The following is a 21,002-nucleotide window of genomic DNA, read 5'->3' as shown; positions in this document are numbered from 1 at the left end:
ACTTTTCAGTGTGAGGCTTAATACAGGGTCTGCCTATGCCACGAGGGTGCCTCTGGGCTCTGAGACCCATATTAGGTTGCACACCGGCTGTACTGTGGATTAGCTGTGAGATTTGCAAATGTATGGTTTACAATGTGGTAAGAGCCTCGCGGCCTGAGCCGCAGTTCTGCGCAGTTCCTGGGGCCTAGCTCCCTGTGCTGGGGCAGGGGGAGCCGGCTTTTCTATCCTCTAGGCCACATTAACAACAGTGGGGCCCTGTGGGGCTCTAATGCTCTAAGAATCAAGCTACAAGGCACTTAGCTTGATTGTCAGGAGTCCGTCCTCCTGCCCACGTGACTGAGTATGTATGCTTCCTTGAGTGAAACCCTCAGTGCTTCACAAATTCGGGTAGACAGATGCCTGTGGCTCTGGAATCCGAAGACTGGACACAAGAAGAGGTTTATTAATCAGTTATGAAGAGGTTTATTAATCAGTTATGAGCTCCGTACAAAACCCTAAACTTCCTAGTGCCTGTCCTGTCTTTAGATTTCCAGTGAAGGGGCAAAATATATCCTAGACTGGGCACCAGCTGCTACCCACTGCACCTCTGGCTCTAAAGCAGAGCACAGAAAGCTCTTAGGCCCACAACGAGGCACATCCCAGAGTCTAGAAAACAGCCAAGAGAACGCTAAACTTTTCTTCAAAAGTCGTCCCCCAACAAGGAATCTGAGCCTATGCCTTCCTATCCCTATCTCTAACCTGTCCCTGGCCCCACACACCCTCTCCCATGGACACTAAGTACCGTGGACACTGAGGACGGTGGCCGTGGAGTACTGTGGTGCATTTCAGTCAGCTGGAAGCTGAGCTGATACCTCAGGCAACTCATTTATCCGGTAGTTCTGCTCGGGATCTTTCTCATGTCTCTTCTGCACTCACTTCTCTCCTCAAAAAACCACCTCATCTCCCAGTGACCTCACACTGATGAGCCTGTCTCGGACCATATTCCTGGTGTGGCAGTCTTCCTTTCTCCTTTATCCCTCATACACAGGGCCCAAAGCAAACTTCCTCCCAGCAAGCAGTCACTATCCAAAAGATACAATAAAGTTCATTTAATAACAATGAATGCCCTTGTGTTCTATAGCAAAGAAACATATGCAGCAAAGGTTTCTCTTGCCCTACATCAGTCCCTAAGACTATCCTCCTTGCTTCAACAGTAAAGAGAAGAAGATAAATACTGACGACTCCGTGTGGTTAGGAGGTCAACTCTAGATCGATTGCACATTCAAGAACTGTTGGGACTTGAATTCAAGCCTTCTACCCCAAGGCTCGGCACTCTTGCCTTCAAATGTGTCGCTTTCCTGCCTCTGTCCTGCAGGGGGCGCTCAGGACTGAATGTGTTGCTTGTCTTTGCACCAATGTTTAGAACCATCCTCTGTCAATCATCCTCACAGAGAGGCGGTGGGAGAGTCCAGAGGGCCTTCTCAGCCCTCTTCTGTCCCCTAAGCATGTCCCAGAACAGATGGCGCCCCCTTGACCTGTTAGAGAGAGAAACGAGTTGCACTCATAAAATGGACTCCAGTGTCGGAGCAGGCATTGTACAGCGGTGTGCTGGGTAGGTGGACATCGAGGAGGAGCCCGTAGATTCCCATCCTTGGCACCTTCTCTTCCTTTATGGAGGCCAGTTCTTTCCTGAGAGACAAGCTTCTCTTCAAGATTTCGATCCTAGCTCTAATGGAAGCCATGTGGTACCCCTCCTCACATTCCCCTGGAAAGCCTCGATTCCCTCCAGTCCCTCACCATTCGTTGAATTAACCAACTAATTAACATTGCTCTGCCCTTCTGTTCATGAAGCCCATTCTGGAGGATGGGACCTTGGAGACGAGAGGCTATTGCTTGCAGAAGCGGGGCTCGAGATGATAAATGGAATGAAGTCATCTTAGTTTGCATGCAAACCCCATGTGTGGGTGAAAATGGATATAGACTATATTCTACAAACGAGACTAGAAGGTCTTCCTTCGGGTATAACTGGGAAATTGGTCCTTTATTCTGAACACCACTCACACCAGTGACCGAGATTCCATTATCCTATACATTTTAGACAGGCATTATCAATACAGCTTGACATGTGACTGGCATGATACTATTCAGATCTACTCTGTGATCAGGATTGTATAACAATGCCGTGATTACGCTATTAAAATTAAGGAAAGTCTATCCAAGAGGAGGTTCACAAGCTTCCTGTTCTCTGAGGCCAAAGGCGCTTCGCTTACTAATTTACCTTTTCTCCTTCCCCATTGTCCTCCACAGTAGACCTCACTCAGCAGCCCTTCCCATGGGTTTCCAGCTGACCAAATCACATCCAGAGATTGCAGGTACAACGTCAAAGAAAGGAAGAGAGTGTCTGAAGAAATGGCCCTGAGAACAGAGAACGGGGCGTGTGAGGACCAAGCAAAGAGAAATAAAAATGCTGTGGGCATGGAGGAGGAATGAGCGAATCGCTTCCCAAGAGCAAGGATTTGGGTTTCCTGCTCTCCAAGTCAAATCGTTTTACCCTGGATTCACCTTACTTCAGCTTTCCCGGGGCCAGGATTCCCACCCAGAGTGATTTGTGTAGACTTGACCTGTGAGAAAGGCTCATCACTTAACCTCGGTGCGCGTCCGTGCGCAGGCGTCTCTACTCCACCGAGTACAAGTGAGACGGTCAAGTCGGGCAGTGCAACTCCGGAAGACTAAGTGGATGTTGTGTTCTCGTCCTCACAGCCACGGTGAAGATTTAAAGGGGTCACTTAAGAATGACTAAGGTATCACTTGGGTCCAAGCAAGTTGTTCAGAGAGAAGTCTGACCCTGACTCTGGGACTGGAGTCCAAGGCCAGGACTTTATTCAGTAGTCACGAGGCAAACCCTTCCTCACAAGCCTCTTCTCTCCAGCTCTCTGGCAGACATTTGACCAGGCAGCGGGTTAGCTGCTCGGAACACCAGATTGAAGAGTGGATGGTATTTTGTCTGTCTTCTTCCCTGGACCAACCTGATGCATAGATATCTGAGTATCGTGAGTTCAGTCCCGACCCAATGTCTTCACATGATAGGGCGTGCAGGTCTATGCAGCAGGTTCCTAAAGTCATATTCTAGTGCATATGAACTTTGGCTTCCACAGCGAAGAGTGTTTGCTGTGACCTCAAGCAAAGTGCCTCCCCTTTGACAGTTTGGGATTGCAGGAGGGAGAAGAAATTCAGGGTTGCCCAACTTTCACTTTCATTGTGTTAAATCTCTATTGGGTCTTTCAAAGTGCTGAACAAGATTCAGGGGAAAGACCAACACCTTCAGACTTTAACTATTTGTTTTCTCGAGTTTGCAACACGTGAGAGCAGTGGCTCTCATACTGTTTTGGTCTTTTCATATTCTGGTAACTAACGAGGACCCCATGCCCATGCCATTCTTTGAGACAAAAGCTTGCTGTGAATCCCGGAGTGCCTCTGAAGGGCAGGGGCTACAGGCATGAGCTGTCTGTCATACTATAATTCCTAGAAATTTTGTCACTCTTTCTCAACTATGTCTATAGTTATATGTTAACATATGTAACAGTTTTATGAGGGAAAACCCTACACACACAGAAGCAGCTACCATAAAAATCTGCTGAGAAGCCTGGCACTGCTTTCCATTAAAAAATATTTCCAAGGGCGGAAGCGATGGTTCAGTGGTTAAGAAAGAACACTGGCTGGGGCTGTGGTGGCGCATGCCTTTAATCACAGCACTTGGGAGGCAGAGGCAGGTAGATCTCTATAATTTCAAGACCAACCTGGTCTACAAGAGCTAGTTCCAGGAAAGGCTCCAAAGCTACAGAGAAATCCTGTCTCAAAGAAAGGAAGGAAGGAAGGAAGGAAGGAAGGAAGGAAGGAAGGAAGGAAGGAAGGAAAGAAGGAAGGAAAGAAAGAAAGAAAGAAAAAACACTGGTTGCTCTTCCAGAGGACCCAGTTTCAATTTCCAGCACCCATATACATGGCAGTTCACAATCTTCTGTAACTCCAGTGCAGGAGCCCTGATGGTCTCCAAGGACACAGACACACACATGGTGCACAGATACATATGCATGTAAAACATGCAACGACATAAAATAATAAAATAAAATTTAAAAATTCAGTATTTGATTTCTTAGACACTACCCTGATTCTCAGATGTTTCAGTATTCAGACTGTTATTTTACAACACAGCATCCAGAGCAGGGGTCCTCAGCCTTCCCTGTGCTGTGACCCTTTAATACAGTTGCTCACATTGTGGTGATCCCTCAACCATTAATCATTTTGTTGCTACTTCATAACTGTAATTTGCTACTGTTATAAATCATAATGTAAATATCTGCTATGCAGGATTGTTGCAAAAGGAATGGCAAGCTGCGTTCCCGCCCGGATCCAAACTAGCTTTACCCGAAAATAATTACACGGAAACTGTATTCATTTAAACACTGCCTGGCCCATTAGTTATAACCTCTTATTGGCTAGCTCTTACATATTGATTCAGCCCATTTCTATTAATGTGTATTGCCATTTGACTGTAGCTTACTGGGACGAGTCTAACCGGGGTGCATCTCGGAGAGGAGAGTTATGGAGTCTGCCTCACTGCCTTCTTCCTCCCAGCATTCTGTTCTGTCTTCCCCGCCTACCTATATTCTGACCTATCAGGCCAAACAGTTTTCTTTATTAATTAACCAATGAGAGTAACACACAGATCGATGACCCTCCTCCATCACAGGATATCTGATATGTGGCCCCTTTGGAGGTCTTGACTCACAGGTTAAGAATCACTGATCTAGAGGATAGAAAATTCCAGTGTAAGTTCATGAGAGAATGAGAATGAAAAAGGTACCATCCCTTTAGAGCAACAGGTTTCTTCTCTTACACCTATGCATGACCATGGACACACACCACACACACACACACACACACACACACACACACACACACACACCCTTGGATGTGCTTGTTTAATGTGTCTGTTTTCGTATCATCACTATGCCATGATATCGTTGGGGTAGCAGAGGACAGTGTGCTGATCACTGGCAGCCCTCCATGCTGGCTGGTTCAGAGGTAGACGTTATGGGCTCCTCTTTAGAAGTACATAGTTCCAAGTCTGGATCCTGGCTCTGTTACTGGCAGATTCTAGGCTGGTAGAAAATTGTACACTCTCTGCAAAGCTTGAGTTTCTTCTTTTGTAATGGGAAGGATGGTAACTATTCTCTGTAGACGTGCTGGGAGGATCAACAATAGAACATACGCAAATAGACAGGTACAATACCTAGTACAGAAAGTATGGGTACTCAGGACATACTAGATATAGCTGGTATTATTAAAACGCCACTTTTATTATTATCCAGTAATAATGTGAGCTGCTTGGGTGTGGGGGATATTCACTTCTGTAAGATCAGACCTCTAAGGGCATGCTCACGACAATACGGATGCATGGATTTTGTACAGATGCACCCTTTTTCAGAATCCATTAGCCTGACTCAGTAGAGTTAGCCATAGAGAAGAACAGTTCCTAGGAACCTTTGGTCTAATCATCCTGTGTACGTTGGGAGTAGCTGAGAAACGGCAGTGAGTGAAGGCGTTTGGCAGACAGTTACACACCTGCCAGCTTCTGAGCAGGGGTGGGAAGCGGTGACAGTGCACACGAAGTTGTTCTTGCTTCTTGGACAGCTTGCCTGATGCTATTCAATCTTTCCAGAAGTGTCCATGCACAACCCTATAGCTGTGAGAAGATGAAGTAGACAATACTGAAAAATGGAGTCTCCCAATTCCTCTTCTACACGCCCTGCTCTTCCCAGAAAGGCTTTGCTGTAGCTGGGCTGCCTTTGCGACTTGCTTTGATTGGCAAAATCAAAGCAATCTAGAACTTAGAAAATAGTTCCTTTTTTATTTTAAAAAATATTTTATTTACTTATTTATTTTAAATGTGCTTTGGTGTTTTGCCTGCATATTTGTCTGTGCGAGGGTGTCAGATCCCATAGAAATGGAGTTACACACAGTTGTGAGTTGCTCTTTGGGTGCTGGGAATTGAACCCGGATCTTCTAGAAAAGCAACTACTGCTCTTAACCATGCAGCCATCTCTCCAGCCCCAGCAGTTTCTTAAGGGTGCTTCTATGTCCTGATTTTGGAAATCAGAAAGCCTCATGTAGGGAGAAAGCCCAGCAAAAGAAAGGGTCACGCGGAGAAAAGCACCAAGGCCACACCAGATCGGTCCTGAAGCCTTCCTTGACCGTGCAGCAGAACAGCTTGACCATCTGGAGTAAAGCCGAGGAATGACATGCTTACACTTACATGGAACAGAACTATCTGGTTGGCCACAATCGAGAGCAGAAGAACGGTGTGTGTGTGTGTGTGTGTGTGTGTGTGTGTGTGTGTGTGTGTGTGATTTTATGTATTAGGGACATTGTTTATGCATCAACCAAAAGCCCAAATAGGAGGGCAGGAGCCAGGCACAGAACGTGACAGAACTCTTTCCTAACTCCCAGCATCTGACAGGTGGAAGCCTTCCCCTCCAGGCTCCGGCACAGAAACAACAGGGGAAGACTCAACACTTCACCAAGCTCTGTCTGGGTTTGAACTCACACCACTGAAATAGATCATCAATAGTTGTCAAGAAGGAAATGTGCTTAAGCAACAGGGAGCAGAGTTCCGGCATAAAGGTGGCAAGTTCGTCATTAGGAAATGGGCACAGTCACTCCAAGCTAGTTCCACTGCTCTGATTCCTTGTGAATTTTTACTTTGCTTTCAATTTTCACTCAAACACACAAACGACTCCTGCCAGGCCTCGGTTTATGGTGTCCCCTCTCTGTACCTTCTCTATGCCCCTTGTCCGTATCTGCTTGCTTGCTACCAATCTTTAAGATCCTGAGAGGTGAAGGACTCCACTGAAAGACTTCCTTAGCTCATTTGCCCTGGTCACCTCCTCCCCAGAAGGTTCTGTAGCACAGAGAATTGTCACAGTGTAAACAGTGAGGACCAAGGAAAGACACCGACCCAAGGTCCTAGAGTTAGTGAGTAGAATATCAATACCGCATCTCTATGACTTTGTTTATTGCATTTTTATTTGTTTTATTTTTGAAACAGTGTCTTTGAAACATATTGCCCATGCTGAGCTTGAACTTGAGATCCTCTAGCCTTAACCTCCTGAGTCACATACAGCAACTGTAAATCACACTTATACCTGCAGTAGAGCTAATAGAAGATACTCAGAGAGTGCATTGACGTCCAAGGGGCTAGAGTGTAGCCCAATGGTAAGCTACTTCCTTAGCATGTGTGAAGCCCTGAGTTCAATTCTCAGCAACACACACACACACATACACACACACACACACACTACCAAGCCAAACTATCAAGATAGTAATTTTCCTCCAAACAAACCTTGTTGGGGGGAACAATTAAGATCAAAGCCACTGTGGGAGAGCTGATCATAACTTATACTTTGGACACACAGTTCTGCTGCAATAAACCGTCTCCATGTAGCAAAGTACCCAGTGAGTCATAAGCTGCCTTGGAGGAGCCACCCTGGAAAGCATGCTTCAGTAGTTGGCCCTTGGTCTCCAGTCAAGACCACCCACTTAAACTACAAACCTTAGCTTGGCTAAAAAGTCAGTTCTGACTTATTAGGGCAGCTGAGAAAAAGAAATGGCACTCTCTATGAAAATAAAGAACTGGGAAATGACCAGTTAAGAATCGAACCAAAGGAAAAGAAAGCTCACATTTTGAGTGTTTGGCGGTGTCCCTTTTGAGCTGAGCTGTAAACCAATGAGCCTCACAATCATCAAATTATTGCCAATTGGTTTGTCAAGGCACTTAAGGCAATTAGAAGAAACTGATATATTGGAATTGTAGAGACTTTAATTGCTTAAGTGTGCCAGAAGTATTTACTTATTGGAGGAATCTAATTAGTTGACATTTTGAGTTATTAGTTATTCAGTAGTATGTGAATATTTTTCAAGATGTTAATTGCTTAGAAATTCTAAAATTGAACAACAAGGGCTCACTGTGATTCATTTGCCTTCACCAGAGCCCCTCAGACACCACAAGACCGACTCCTCCCAGAGAGTGCCTACCTCCAAGGCTGGCCTTACGTGTATTCCTTTGCCAGCAAACAGGCAAAATGCCCTATTCATTTTCCTTCACGCTCAGAGCAACATCAAATTGTCCATACATTTCACATAACTGCATTTAGCTGGATATGAATGGAACTTTTAACACAAATGGCAGGACTTGCCCGTCTCCGTAAAGAACTCAGGAGGCCTAGGCCTTACAGAAGCTTACACCCCCGAAGCATGAACACAAGGGGAAGACTTCTATATCTGCATATAGGAATCATTCACCTGGGATGAACCTTCTCTTTCTGGGTGCGCCAAAGAGTTGGTTTCTCAGGACAGGCTCTTATTTGATTATAACTGGTCCCTTCTTCGCTGACCACTCACATGGTTACAGAAGGTTTTTGTCAGGTTTCTGGGCTGTCTTAGCAAATTAGTACAAAGTGGAAAACATGAACACGGCTAGGAACTACGGTTCCAGCCTCCTGGTCCCCACCTACCACAATCCTACTCCTCCCATGGAACAGTTGAGTCTCAGGAATAAGGAAAGATGCAGACGGGAGGTGGGGAAAGGTTGGGGACTGTGAGTTTAGACTCTGTGAGAACACTGGGAGAGCTGGTGTCTGAGAGATGCGCTCAGGAGAGCGGGAAAGCTATGGGAAGCTGGGACCAAATGGGGTAAATATGGTCTGTGAGGCCAAGAAAGAAGGAATGGGGGACTGAGTGGCCAGATGGAGAAGAGGGCCACTGGGTGATGGAAGAGATGGCTGGCACCATGAAGTACAAAAGGAGGCCCAGAGGACAGGAAAGGCTTCTGTAAGAAAGACTCACCTCGGTGGAAGGCGGGATATGGCTGGGGAAAGTTGGGGTTCTCCAGAGATCCGATGACTCAGAAGTCGTGATGATTCAAACCACCTGAGAGGAGGAAAAGCGCTGGGTTCATTTGCATAAAGCAGTGAAAACAGAATATCAGGTGTTTCATAATATTGACATCTGAACCAGGCATTGGTCTTCATACCAAGAAGGATCTCTACAGTCACTCCAAGGCTTTTAAAACTCATTCCTTTTGTGGTGGGAAAAGTCACTGCTTTATTTGAACTGTCTGCTGTTTTGCACTAAGTGGGGAGCACAGAGACATGAGTCTCCTTGTGACCTCCATCCTGGTGGAGAATGGGGCTGTGCCGGGGAAACCAGCAGCCTCCACAGCAGTGAGTATACAAAACAGTGTACTGGTTTTCATTTGTTTGTTTGTTTGTTTGTTTGTTAACTACACAAGTTAATTTTCATCCAGAAGAACTCAGCATATATTAACCATAGGTTGTTGGTGGAGAAGTGTGCCTGGCAGCAAAGAACGGCACGCATCCTGTGGCCTTGAGCACTTGGCATCCATTGAGTTCTTCCTTCCTCCTGACAATGCCTTGTGAGATCGCATTAATTTATTCACAGTTCCAGTCACGCCAGCTTCCTAGTGCAGGTCTTCTGATGCTAGCACACAGCCACTGATGGGCAGCAGGTCCCACGAGAGCACTGGGACTAAGGGACCACAGCGGCAGAAGCTCAACCTACATCAGAGACATGCCTCCCGCCACGGTGTGTTAACATCAGGAAGGTGGGGACGTGGTACGTGTTGCAGCTAAATTCCTTTCTGGCTGAGACTTTCTTGCTCAGTTACTTACAGGCGTTTCCTTCTCCCCTTGAACAGAGCCGCAGCTCCTGAAGATGTACAACATCGTCCTCAGTCTCTTGCCTCCAGGTTGGTACCTTGGGGTAATTTTCAATGAAGTGTAACCAATTTTTCTTTCTGCCTCTTCCTTTATCCTCTTTGTGAATGGAGGGCAGTAAGACAGCAATGGTTTTAAATGTGATAAATAAGTTTTATGAACATTCAGTTGGGGATTTTCTAAATATTCCACCAGAATAAATTTAGAGATGTCCCAAATTTTAGCAAAGCTTTCATTATGCTGTCTTACGGTCTCTGGTTAATTAAAAGGTTACACTATGCCCTTTGCCATTTTTTTATGATCTTGTAAATTTAATTAGAACCTATTTTATGCCTTTGAAGTGCTCTCTCTGACTATCTAACTATCCTATAAGTTTTTATTATTTTGCCTTAAATGAGAAAGAGAAGTGTCCTTTTGATTTTCTGTTGAAAATATATATCAACAATATGACTACAATGGCCAACAGAAGAGAAAAAGCACACAGGCAGGATAATGCTCTTCCCCTACATGTGCCTGCGTGCACACGTCAGCCTACACCAGGGTCTGGAACGGGTGAAATTCTGAACTGACGTTGATGACTATCTTATCAGTGTCTATTGTTTTCTCTTTCTGAGCATTCAAAGAGATAAGGGTGGGCGGAGGGGGGGGGGGAGGTCTAGCTTTGGGTTTATTTAGAATGACCTTTTCCTATTGATGGGAACTCCTTCCCAGCTAGGAGAATAGAACTGCAAATGGCCCTGGGCTCATTCAAGCAGGAATTAGTCTAGGCATTATATGCTTTCAGAGGAAATTCTATCCGCCATCCCAGCATGAGGAACACTTGGGCAGTGTATAGCTGATTCCAGAAAAATCCAGCATTAGGAAGGTCCCCGTTTTGTGCAAAATGATCAAATACAGATGTTTCCAGGGGTTGATCTGATCAACTGCGACATCAATGGAAACGGCATTGCGGACAGCCAGCCAGTCCAGGTGAAGGCACATTTTTGGCAGGAGAGTGCAAGTGTATATATGAGGGCAGAACACAACTGACGCATGACAAGCAAACATTTCATTGATAAATACGTATTTACTTTCAAAACGCTTTCTACCATGAAGATGTAGTAGAAAATTAGATGCTGTTGCAGGCATTGCTGGTATTGCATGCGTATGTAAAATTCTGAAAAAGATGAAGAGCAGAAAGTTATTAAAAATGGGTTCGACCTTCTGTCTTCCTGAAATATCAGATTTCATATAAAACTCATCAGCTCAACTAAGTATTAGGCTTGATCAATGGCAGGAAACGAGAGGCTCAAATGCTAATAAATCAGAAACAGATACCCTGCTCCTGAACAGAAACTAGATCACAAAACCAAAAATAAGGAAATTAGCTGATGGTTTTAAAAATGCATCTATGTAGAGAAAACAAACTGAGGTGAAGCCTGCACCAAAATAGGGACAAAAAGTAAGAGCCTTAAGTACTGTACTCCAATTTCAACTTTAAAACATTCCAAAGAAAGAAGAAACATCCAGACACTCGGTGAAGACTGGAAGCCGAGGCATGCTGCACCAGTGTGTAGGTGTGCAAGATTAAAATGGCCAAGTGGCCTCATTCAAACCTTACAAATAGCACTCTGTTAAGGCGACTTGTACATTTTCTTTTGTAATTATACCCTCAGGCCTCTACCCTAACCCTTCTGTCATCTAAAATATATATTCCACAACTCCATCCACGCACTTTTCAGCATTTAAACAATCTTTGAAAGCAAATGTTTTGTTGAAGTAAAATACAAACCCAGAAAAACACACAAATCACAGGTTCACAAATTCATAAGCTCAGTAAATTAGCCTAGAAACTTGTTGTGGAATGTCCATCCGAAGGCAACCCATTAGTCTTCTTAGGAATACTATAGATTGTCTTGTTTGTTCGCTTGCTTGTTTTTGAGCTTCATACAAACGGAATCACTAAGTATGCATTCTTGCAACCGAATTCTTTGATTTTATAATCTGCCTGTGGGATTTATCCATGATGGCCATTTGGGTACCAACTAATATTTACATCGTATTAGTCTGCGTAGCACAGTTGCATTCATTTGACCACAGCAACCATAGAGGCATAGATTTTTTTTTTTTTTTTCTGCAAGGTGACCAGTCTGGGCACTGAGAGAAAGTGTTTTTTTTTTTAAAAAAAATTTTCCAAGAGGAATCAGCAGCAAGAGTACACTGAGCTATGCTCAGATCCCCGCACTGACAAGTATGTAGTGATAGGCACACAACCATAAACATCTTTGAAACTTTCATATTTGCTTTTATTTAATTAAAAAATCCTGCAAGCATAATGATCATTTTCTTTCTTTTACCCACCTTCAGCAAGAGCCCAGAGAGTGTGTTCCCACTCTCAGAACGGAAACTGTGAAAACAGAGAGCTAAATTAAATTAGAAAATCCTGGTATTCAGCAGGACCAAATTTCCCTTCCTTCCTATTTTCCCATTCCACAATCTATCACCTAGAGTAATTAAGACCAGGGACGTATCGTCTTCACTGGATTAACCTTAACTAAATCGTGCTCATTCAACATGTGCCCTTTTGATTAGTTCGAGCAGGGCCTGCTGTCTGGGCTACACCCACCTTGTAATTCTACACACTTAATTAATTTCAGATGAATAGCGAGTGGCTAAGCTAAATTCTCCGATTAATAAACTATACATCCTTATGTGTGGCAGAGTAGCCAGAGATTTCCATACCCCTTTATTTCCTTACCTTGAAAAGGCTAAGTGGAGACCAGAGGTAGGAGCGACCCCCAGTACAACCCGCAGACACAGTTGTGGTTGTGCAAGGTTGGTGAGGGGTGTCTCTGGCTGCCTCGTTATCATAAAGGACAGAGCTTAAGAACTGTTGGCGAAATATTCTTTTTCTGCCAAGCATAATTTTAGAGTGTCCTTCTCCACCTGGACCTTAATATTTAATTTTTTACTGGCATGTATTTCTGGTTCTATGTAGAGATCATTGGTTATGAAAGTGCAATATGAATGCAACTATTTTTTCTGTTCTCAAATGCGTTCTTCAGAAGCAAAGCATCATTAATGGTCTGAAAGCTTTTCTGATAAATGGTTTGAAGTTATTTGTTTAACCATCAAATTTAACAGCTCTCAAAAATATCATAAAAAGTTGCCCTCATGGGCATCTCGGACAACAGAGAAAATTATTTCCTTAGATTAAAACGGTTTCCAATAAGCTATAATTTATTTCATATTAGAAAATCATAGCAGATTTACAGTCTCCCCTTCAAGCCAGAAAATTTATGCACCTAGTTATTAGTGACTTAAAAACTACTACTGATCTGCATAATTGTATGTAAAGAGTTTCCAGTAGCTTTTGTATCTTATGAGCCAACTCCACGAGGTCAATTATATTCAGGAAGTTTCAATTACTGATATTTAGGGAATAAAACCAATATGGCTGTTGGTTTCATGTGTCGGCTTAGAAGGAATAATAGTTGTGTAGAACTGAACGCCTATCTAGACACAGCCTAGTTTCCATGTTTTAACAGGAATTTTAAAAGGTCTCTGATTTTTTTCGTGTAGAAAGTCATTTAAGAAATCATATAGAGAACGCACCAATATCCTTAGATATTAAGATCAGGATAATTCTAATTTTGTTTCCTAGATTTTGTTCCAAAATGACTTTGTAAAAAGTACTTGAGTGACTGTCAGAAATCTACAAGTTTGGGCTATTTAACGGCGAAATTTGTTCACTTTATTTATTTATTTTTTTTACCAACCACGAGCTTCTTAGCTATTAAATATCCCTTCAAGTTAAAGAAGGATAATTGCCCTCAGTAATTCGCCACCAAATCAATGAGGGTGTAGATTTTATTGCTTGTTTACTAATTGTTATTTGTAAAAATTCTCAAAATGGTGGAGACATTTGATTAATTGAATGCAAATATTAAATAATTTTGATTGATGGCGTGCATGCTGATAGACACGCCGTTTTCCTGGGCCATCTGGGGATGCCTGGTGAGGTTTGCATTCATCTCTATGCGAGGTTGGGCACACAGGCGTTTCCGCTCAGGAAATCTTATTCTGTCCACCTCCCCTAAAACCAGATCCTTCACTTGACCCTTTAGAAAAACACAAACCCAAGTAATTTGAATCAGCCCACACCTGCACTGTCTTCCAAACTGTCCTAATATATATTGCACATCTCATTCCTGAGCACTCCACAGCGGCTCAAAAGGACAATTTATTCCCCTAAGAAACAAAATACTGACAATGCAGTTTGTCTTCTTTCGGGTCCCTAGAAAGCTGAGCTGGTGGAAAGGGAGGCTATGCTTGGCCCTTTGTCATTCAGATTTACTATGCAAACCAATAGCTGTTTTTCCGTGAATGAAAGAAGAGGGACTTAGCCTTTCTTTTAGCTTGGTTCTGTTTTGCCGGTTCTGTTGCACGAGCGCAAACCTTAGAATGCTGTTTAAGCGAGCATAACATCAAGAGTTTCATCTCTTGATGAAAGTCACCGTACACCCGTGGTTGTTTGCTGTTAGGAAATCTTTTCGCTTAAGTTTGCTATTTGGAAAAAGAAAAGAAAAGAAAAAGATCCGGGAAGCCGTCTGCGCAGTGACCAGCCGTGTCCAGCTTTCCCATCACCCGTGTTTAATTGCCATGTGACTCTTGCGTTGACCTTTTAAAATGAGACTTACATCAATAAATTCAAGTTCTTGCTCTTGCTTACTACGACCAGCTTCCGGGTCCTGCCAGGTCTGCAGAAAGGAATGAAGGGTTTTCGCTGTACTATGAAGCTGTTTATCACTTGGTCGGGTTAGCGTTGCTCTCCTTTCCGCTGCCCCCTCTTCAGGCCGGGCAAAAGAGTCTCTGCTCTATTACCGGTCGCCCGGGGTCATTTTGCTCTCCGGCGTTCGGTCGGATTGTCCTAAACCCCTCTACTCCCGGGAGCACGTCTGAAATTGTTTGAAGCCAGTGGCATTTCCGCGCAGAAGGAAAGGCGAATAGGCGAGGTGGGTGCAGGTGCTGGGGAGCAGCGCTGCCGGCGCTCAGGGTAGCTCGACCCCGCAGGGTGTGGAGACCGCACGGCGCACGTGGCTGCTGGCGGCTGCAAGAGAGAACCGAGGCCGCGGATTTGCAGTTGCGGGCGCCTCCAGTCCCGACCCCCACTCCCATCGCCGCGTGGGCTGGAAGGGAAGCCGGGACGCCCGAGCTCGGGGGATGCTCTGGCCCTGCGGCTCACTGCGGCCGCGGGAAGCCTACAGGCACTGGCGCTGGCGGACGGAGGCGGTGACACCGGAGCTGCAGGCAGTCACCGAATCCAGGATCGGACCCCGCAGCTCAGTTCTTCCCCCCGGCGACGGAGAAAGACCCCGGGGCCCTGGAGGCGGGAGTGGCACGGTCCTGCGGCGGACGCAGGCTGCCTCCAGTGTTTGTGCAGCTGGAATCTCCGCCACCCCCGCGGGTGACCCGACTGGCACCGGCGAAGACGGGCGGGGAGGGTGAGAGAGGAGGTCTTAGGGTGGCCAAGAGTTGGTGAGTGGTGGCGTCCAAGCTGGGGGTAGGGGGTACGGATGGTTGGGGGTCACTGGGAGTCAGCCTCCGGGCAGATCTAACAGGGAAATGCACTCGGGTTCCTTCTCCCAGCTCTCCCCGCAAGCCCTCCGGCTTCGGACGCGAGGGTGGTGGCGTCCCCAGTAGTTTCTGGCCGTTGGACAGTTTAGCTGCTCCCTGAAGAAGCGTGGGGCCTACCTGGGCTCGACCTCTCGGTAGCCTGGGGCGCACAAAGTGCTAGACTCGGTCACCGGCTGGGCAGTCTCGCTACCAAGCTCCCAGGTTTGCAGTGCTTGGTTACTGGCCGCCCAGACTCTGCGCTGGAAGAGCCAAGCTTCCCTACAGTCACTGTCCTAACAAGCTAAGTTTGCCATTTCCCCCAGCCAGGCCTGACAGTCTTCCCTGTGTTGGCCCCGCTAGGTTACCCACAGCCTCTTTAAGGAAGAAGTGGCGAGGCCCACAGGCTCGTGGGTCTGCGTCCAGTACTGTTTTCAAGTCCAGGGTCTCTGGATGGATGTCCTGGGTTATCAACTCTGTGTCTACCTCATCCCCTGCCGTGTTACTGCCGGTGGGCGCACTCGCCTGTGCAATGAGTGGAGAGGCCGCCCTCCCCGGGGTCTCCTCTATCTGTCACATCTGTATTTATTTAAAACTCAGCTGGTGGTCCTCGGTCTCCGGAATGCCACTTGTGGGCCTAGCCTACTACTACTTAGGACTTGATTAGTGAGCTGGTGGTGAGGGTGGTGGTGTGGAAATACTCTGGAGACTGGAGGTACAGAATATCCTGCATGCCCCCATCCTTCCAGCCGACCCAGGGATTCCCACCGTACCGATTGCTGAATGCTTCAGAGAACAGAGACCCTAACGCCAAGGACATTCTGTGTGTATGGACATTGACCACTGCTGCTTAAACTGCAGTAGTTGAGTGTGTTGCTTCATGACGTGGTGTTCATGAGTAGCGATGAGTAACACAGACCTCAAATCTCTGGAAACCCCCTCTCTGAATCACCCTGAGAAGGTGGTGAGTACAGTCAGCAGATCCTAAAAGCACGCAGGTAGTCTGGGTAGCGGGCCTTCCTCTTTGTGAAACCTAGAAATATTTACTGGTGCAAATCCGTAACATAAAGAGCTTGGCCTGCCTCGCTTAACATACTACATACAAAGCATAAAAGAGGCATGAACAACCCTCATTGGAGAGCCAAGCCTAGCAGAAAACGCTGGGTACAGCTCATCAGCGGAAAACAAGCTGCTTTCCAGTCACCGAGACTCTTGGGGTGGCAGGGTTAGTCAGGAAGGGAAGCCTGTTTTATTCTATAAGGCTCAAAAAAGTTTGGTCTGATTTTGCCTTTGCCTTTGGTCTTGGTATAGTGAAGGGTGAAAATAAGGGCCCTCTGTACTTCGATTGCTTTTGGAGGAAAGTTGTTTTAGTAATCTGGGAAAGGGGAACCGAGGGCTGAATCAGCAAAACTACGGCACTGGGCCAGTTCAGTTCAATAATACTGGTATGTGTAATGTACACATTCTATATACCTTTGTGGAAATAATCAAAGATATATTGGAATTTTCATAGCATAGGACAGGCCTGCAAAGCCTACTGGCATCTGGAGAAGCTAGGCTGAGTAAGAGCTATGTCTTCTGATACAGGGAAAATAGTGTTCTGAACATGTAACAAGTGTTAGATCCCACAAATGCATTTAATGTGGGAACACAACTCTCAACACAAAGTGTAATTTTTTCCTCCAAATGGTCAAGCTGTGCACTGTTTAAACATTCCTTCTGCCTGTGTTTGTGTGACAAGAGTTCAAGGTGGCTCCAGTGAGTGGAATCCTTATTTTTCAATTTTTGCATCAATAAAATTGTTTCTCCAAATGTCTCCTTAAGAGGCTCCTGGTAGATCCCACTAGGACCTTGCTGACTGCCAAGCGTGCTGTTCATGCTTATGTGATAGAGCTATGTGTTTGAAAACTCCTTGGAGGAAGCGACTCCTTTGGAGTGATTGCTTTTAGCCGTTTAAGTGTTAACCTGAATTTGAAAACTGAGCGCGTGTCTACGATGAAACAAGAATCTACGCTGCATCTTCAGCAACAGATACTCAGTATTTCTGGGACTATTCTTCACGGTTCTTCTAGATCTTACAGTACAGTTACAATGGGTGTGACTTAAAAAAAAAAAACCTAGCATTTTGCATAAAGAAGCAGCCCAAAGCTTGCTTCTGTTTCGTTTGTTACTTCAATTACCTCAAAACTTCAATTAGTAGACCAGTTATGATTCTAGTGCTTAATCGTTTAGGATATAGCTGGTTTAAAGTTGTTTCAGCATAATGCAAAAACATCAGACTATGAAGTGGAAAATTTAGTCTGTCACCCTGCTTCCAGATGTTTGGTGCTGTATAGACAAAACATCAGAATGACTGACTGGATTTTTTTTTCTCTCTCCACAATCCAGATGGTTTAGTGCCTGGCACTTCCATAAGGAAACATAGTTTCCTTTCTCTAAACATTACATCTTACCGTGGGTATCCCATGTAAGGCATGATTTACACTTTTTTTTTTTAAACTACAAAATGCCAGACCTTTTGGAATGTAGCAGAGCAATCAGCAAATGAAACACTAAGTGCATGCTTCGGTAAATGTAGCCCGAGTCTCAGTGTGCGCTAAGGCCAGGGGATAGAACAGAATGGGAAGGGAAAAGGGAAAGATCTTTGTGCAGTGGGAGAATGGTGTGGCCGAAAGGACACGGTTTCCCAAAATCCCCATCTGTGGGGTCCCATAATCTTCAATAGATAAAACACAGCATCAGGTGGCTACCACTATTCTTTGTGGACCATTCTCAAACACGTGAATGTGGTACAGCATCAAAACCATACAGGAACATTACATGAATCAAGCAGGTGTAAATCTATATTTAGGAGTGTGTGTGTGTGTGTGTGTGTGTGTGTGTGTGTGTGTGTGTGTGTAAGGGGGGGAGGAAGGAATCAAGGTGAGGGAGAAAGAACAAAGAAAAAGAAACCATACATTTGAAAGAGAGTGAAGGGGTGTGCGTAGGAGGGGTTGCATGACAGAAAGGGAAGGGAGAATGATACAATTATATTTTACTTTCAAAACTAAAAAAAAAAAATATTAAAAAGCAAGCCTGCTGAGGGCCCGAGCTCTGGGTGGGAGCGGGGTTGTCTTTTGAAAAGTGGCAGGCTGGTGAATGACGCACAGTGCTGACGAGCAGATTTCATACAGACTGTGGCCATCTCATCTGGCTGGTAAGTGTGGGGATGATGGCAGGCAACACCATCTTTTTCTCCTTCCCCCAAAGTCCCAGAGATTTACGATCATGAGCAGAGTCAGAAATGGTCCAAGTGTCTGCCCTGCTTGAGGAAGGAGGGTCCTATATGGAATCAGCAGATGCAATCAAATCAGGATGGATTCCAGGCCGCTTATCAGCCTCACAGTCCCTGCCTACAGGAGACTGTTTAGGTAATGACTGTGACGAATGTGAAGACGTCATAAACCTACCACTGGACAGTTGCTGAAAGAAAAACCATGCCCTTCAAATGGGCCTTCCTACAGCTATGAAGCTGGGCCTTGGATAGGAAGATGCAACATTTTATACGGCCCCAAACTAATCTTTCAAAAATAGTTTACAGAAATCTAGTAGAACTTCATGGGTACACATATTGAGTGGTTATGAGATTGGAGAGGCAAAGGGGACTCTTTAGCACCAAATAAAGCAGAATCCCATTTATTTTTTTCTGGATTACTATAATTGTATATCTTGATGATTTTTTTCTGTGATTCATAAGCTTGAATACTAAAATGACAGAACTGGGCCAGTGAGATGGTTCAGTGGCTAAGGTGCCTGAAGCCCAGCGTGATAACTGGAGTTAGATCCCAGAATTCCACATGGTGAGAGGAGAGAATTCAAACTCCAAGCTGTCCTCTGACCTTCAGATGTTGCAGCATCCACCCTCATGAACAAACACACAAAAATGTCATCAAAATTTAAAATAAATGAAATCGACAGAGCTGGAACAGACCAAGGGAGCACCCCGGTCTTTTTAGCTCTTTGACAGATAAGTGAGTTAGAGACCCAAACTCTGAACTTCCATCTAAAGCCTTACAGAAGTTAGAGAAAGGGTCAGAAGTCGGCACACTGAGTTCCAACCGTGACTCACGGAGTCCAAGCCTCTCTCCAGGGCAACACGCCTTCAAATTACAGCACTTCTCTGAGTTACAGACATACCACAGCATCCAAGAATCTGACAGCCATCGCTGTGGTTAGAAATAGCTCCAAAGGGTTCGTTTGTTACACATCTAAGAACTGTAAAACAAAGCCAACATGAAGCAGTGTTTTCCCCTCTTCGCCTCGGGAGTAAGACAGACTATTGCAAAAACAGAGCTAGTAAAACGGCCTCTTCTTCAGCTATCAACTATCAGGCCAGTGGTCCTGATAGAGACAAAAGACAGCTTAGCTTTTTATAGGAAACTTCCAGTGCTTGGAAGAATGGCATGTTCAGAATGTCACATTCGTTTTTCTCTGAAGATAACAAGTGACTTTAGTGGGGAAAGGGAAGGAGGAGAGGTGCAGGCACCCAACTCTACTATGGACCAAAGACGTAGATGTCGATGGCCCAACCCAGAACATCTTCATTTCCTATTCCAGTTGCCTTCATGAAGTGGCAGGATGCAGGCGCAGTTGGAGGGTGGAGGACAGAGGTGGCCAAGTCAGGAAGATACTGGGTTGATGAAGATGTATGTGGCAGTAGGAAGTGTACATCCCCAGGTCTGAGGGGAGGATATCTCCACAGGCCTTCATGGTATGAATCAAGGAAATGGACTTGATTGATGTCATAGGATGTTACCATTCACTTTCATACTCAATTCCATATTTTATTAAATGTTTTGTCTTTTGCTTGCTTTTTGAAGTAGACCTTTCACTATATAGCCCCAGCTTAATCTGTCGAGAAAGCTGGCCTCAACCTCACAGAGATGTACCTGCCTCTGCCCTCTGAGTGCTGGGGTTAAAGCTGTGCACCACCAAGCATATTCAATGCCAATGAGAACAGTAGGGCCGTTCCTTTTAGAAGGGGATGGTAACTGTCCTTCATGGGCCTTGGGCTCAAGCAGCGCAAAGGAGCTATTAGAAGAGATGAGAATGGAATCAAGACCTAGCACTTGGAGTTGAGACAAAAGAATAGTTATATTTTTTATTTGTTTGGAGGGAAGCAGTCCTGGCCTGGATTTTCCTTCAAGCTAATTCCAGATCAATGCCCTCTAAAAGCAGGATCCAGTCAGACTCTGGGGAGGAGAATGTGGGCAGAAGAGGTCTGACAAACTGTATTCTTTTGAGGTGCTCAGGAGAGTGACCAGGGTGGTAGAAGTTAAACCAAACAAAACCCGAGTGCCTACTTACCTCTTTAATTTACTTCCCCAAACAGCTCATCATTCGGGCTATTCCCCTGAAGTCAAGCATGAAATCTGTTTAGCTGGATAGCTACCCATTTCCTCTGACCTGAGAAAGAGATGCCCCCATTCTTTTAGAATCTCCGGAATGCCAGAATCCAGGGAAAACTGAAGCCACATGCTTGGGCCCACAGAGACACCCCACCCCCACCCCAGAATGCTAAAGGCACGCGGTAACGGACAGAGTAAACATTCAGCAGCACCCAGCCCAAGTGTTGCTGCCAGGCCATCAGGGTGCATCACC

Source organism: Myodes glareolus, chromosome 6 (genome assembly GCF_982192425.1).
Source record: "Myodes glareolus chromosome 6, mMyoGla1.1, whole genome shotgun sequence".
In the NCBI taxonomy this organism is placed as follows: Eukaryota; Metazoa; Chordata; class Mammalia; order Rodentia; family Cricetidae; genus Myodes; species Myodes glareolus.
This window is presented reverse-complemented; position numbering follows the sequence as displayed.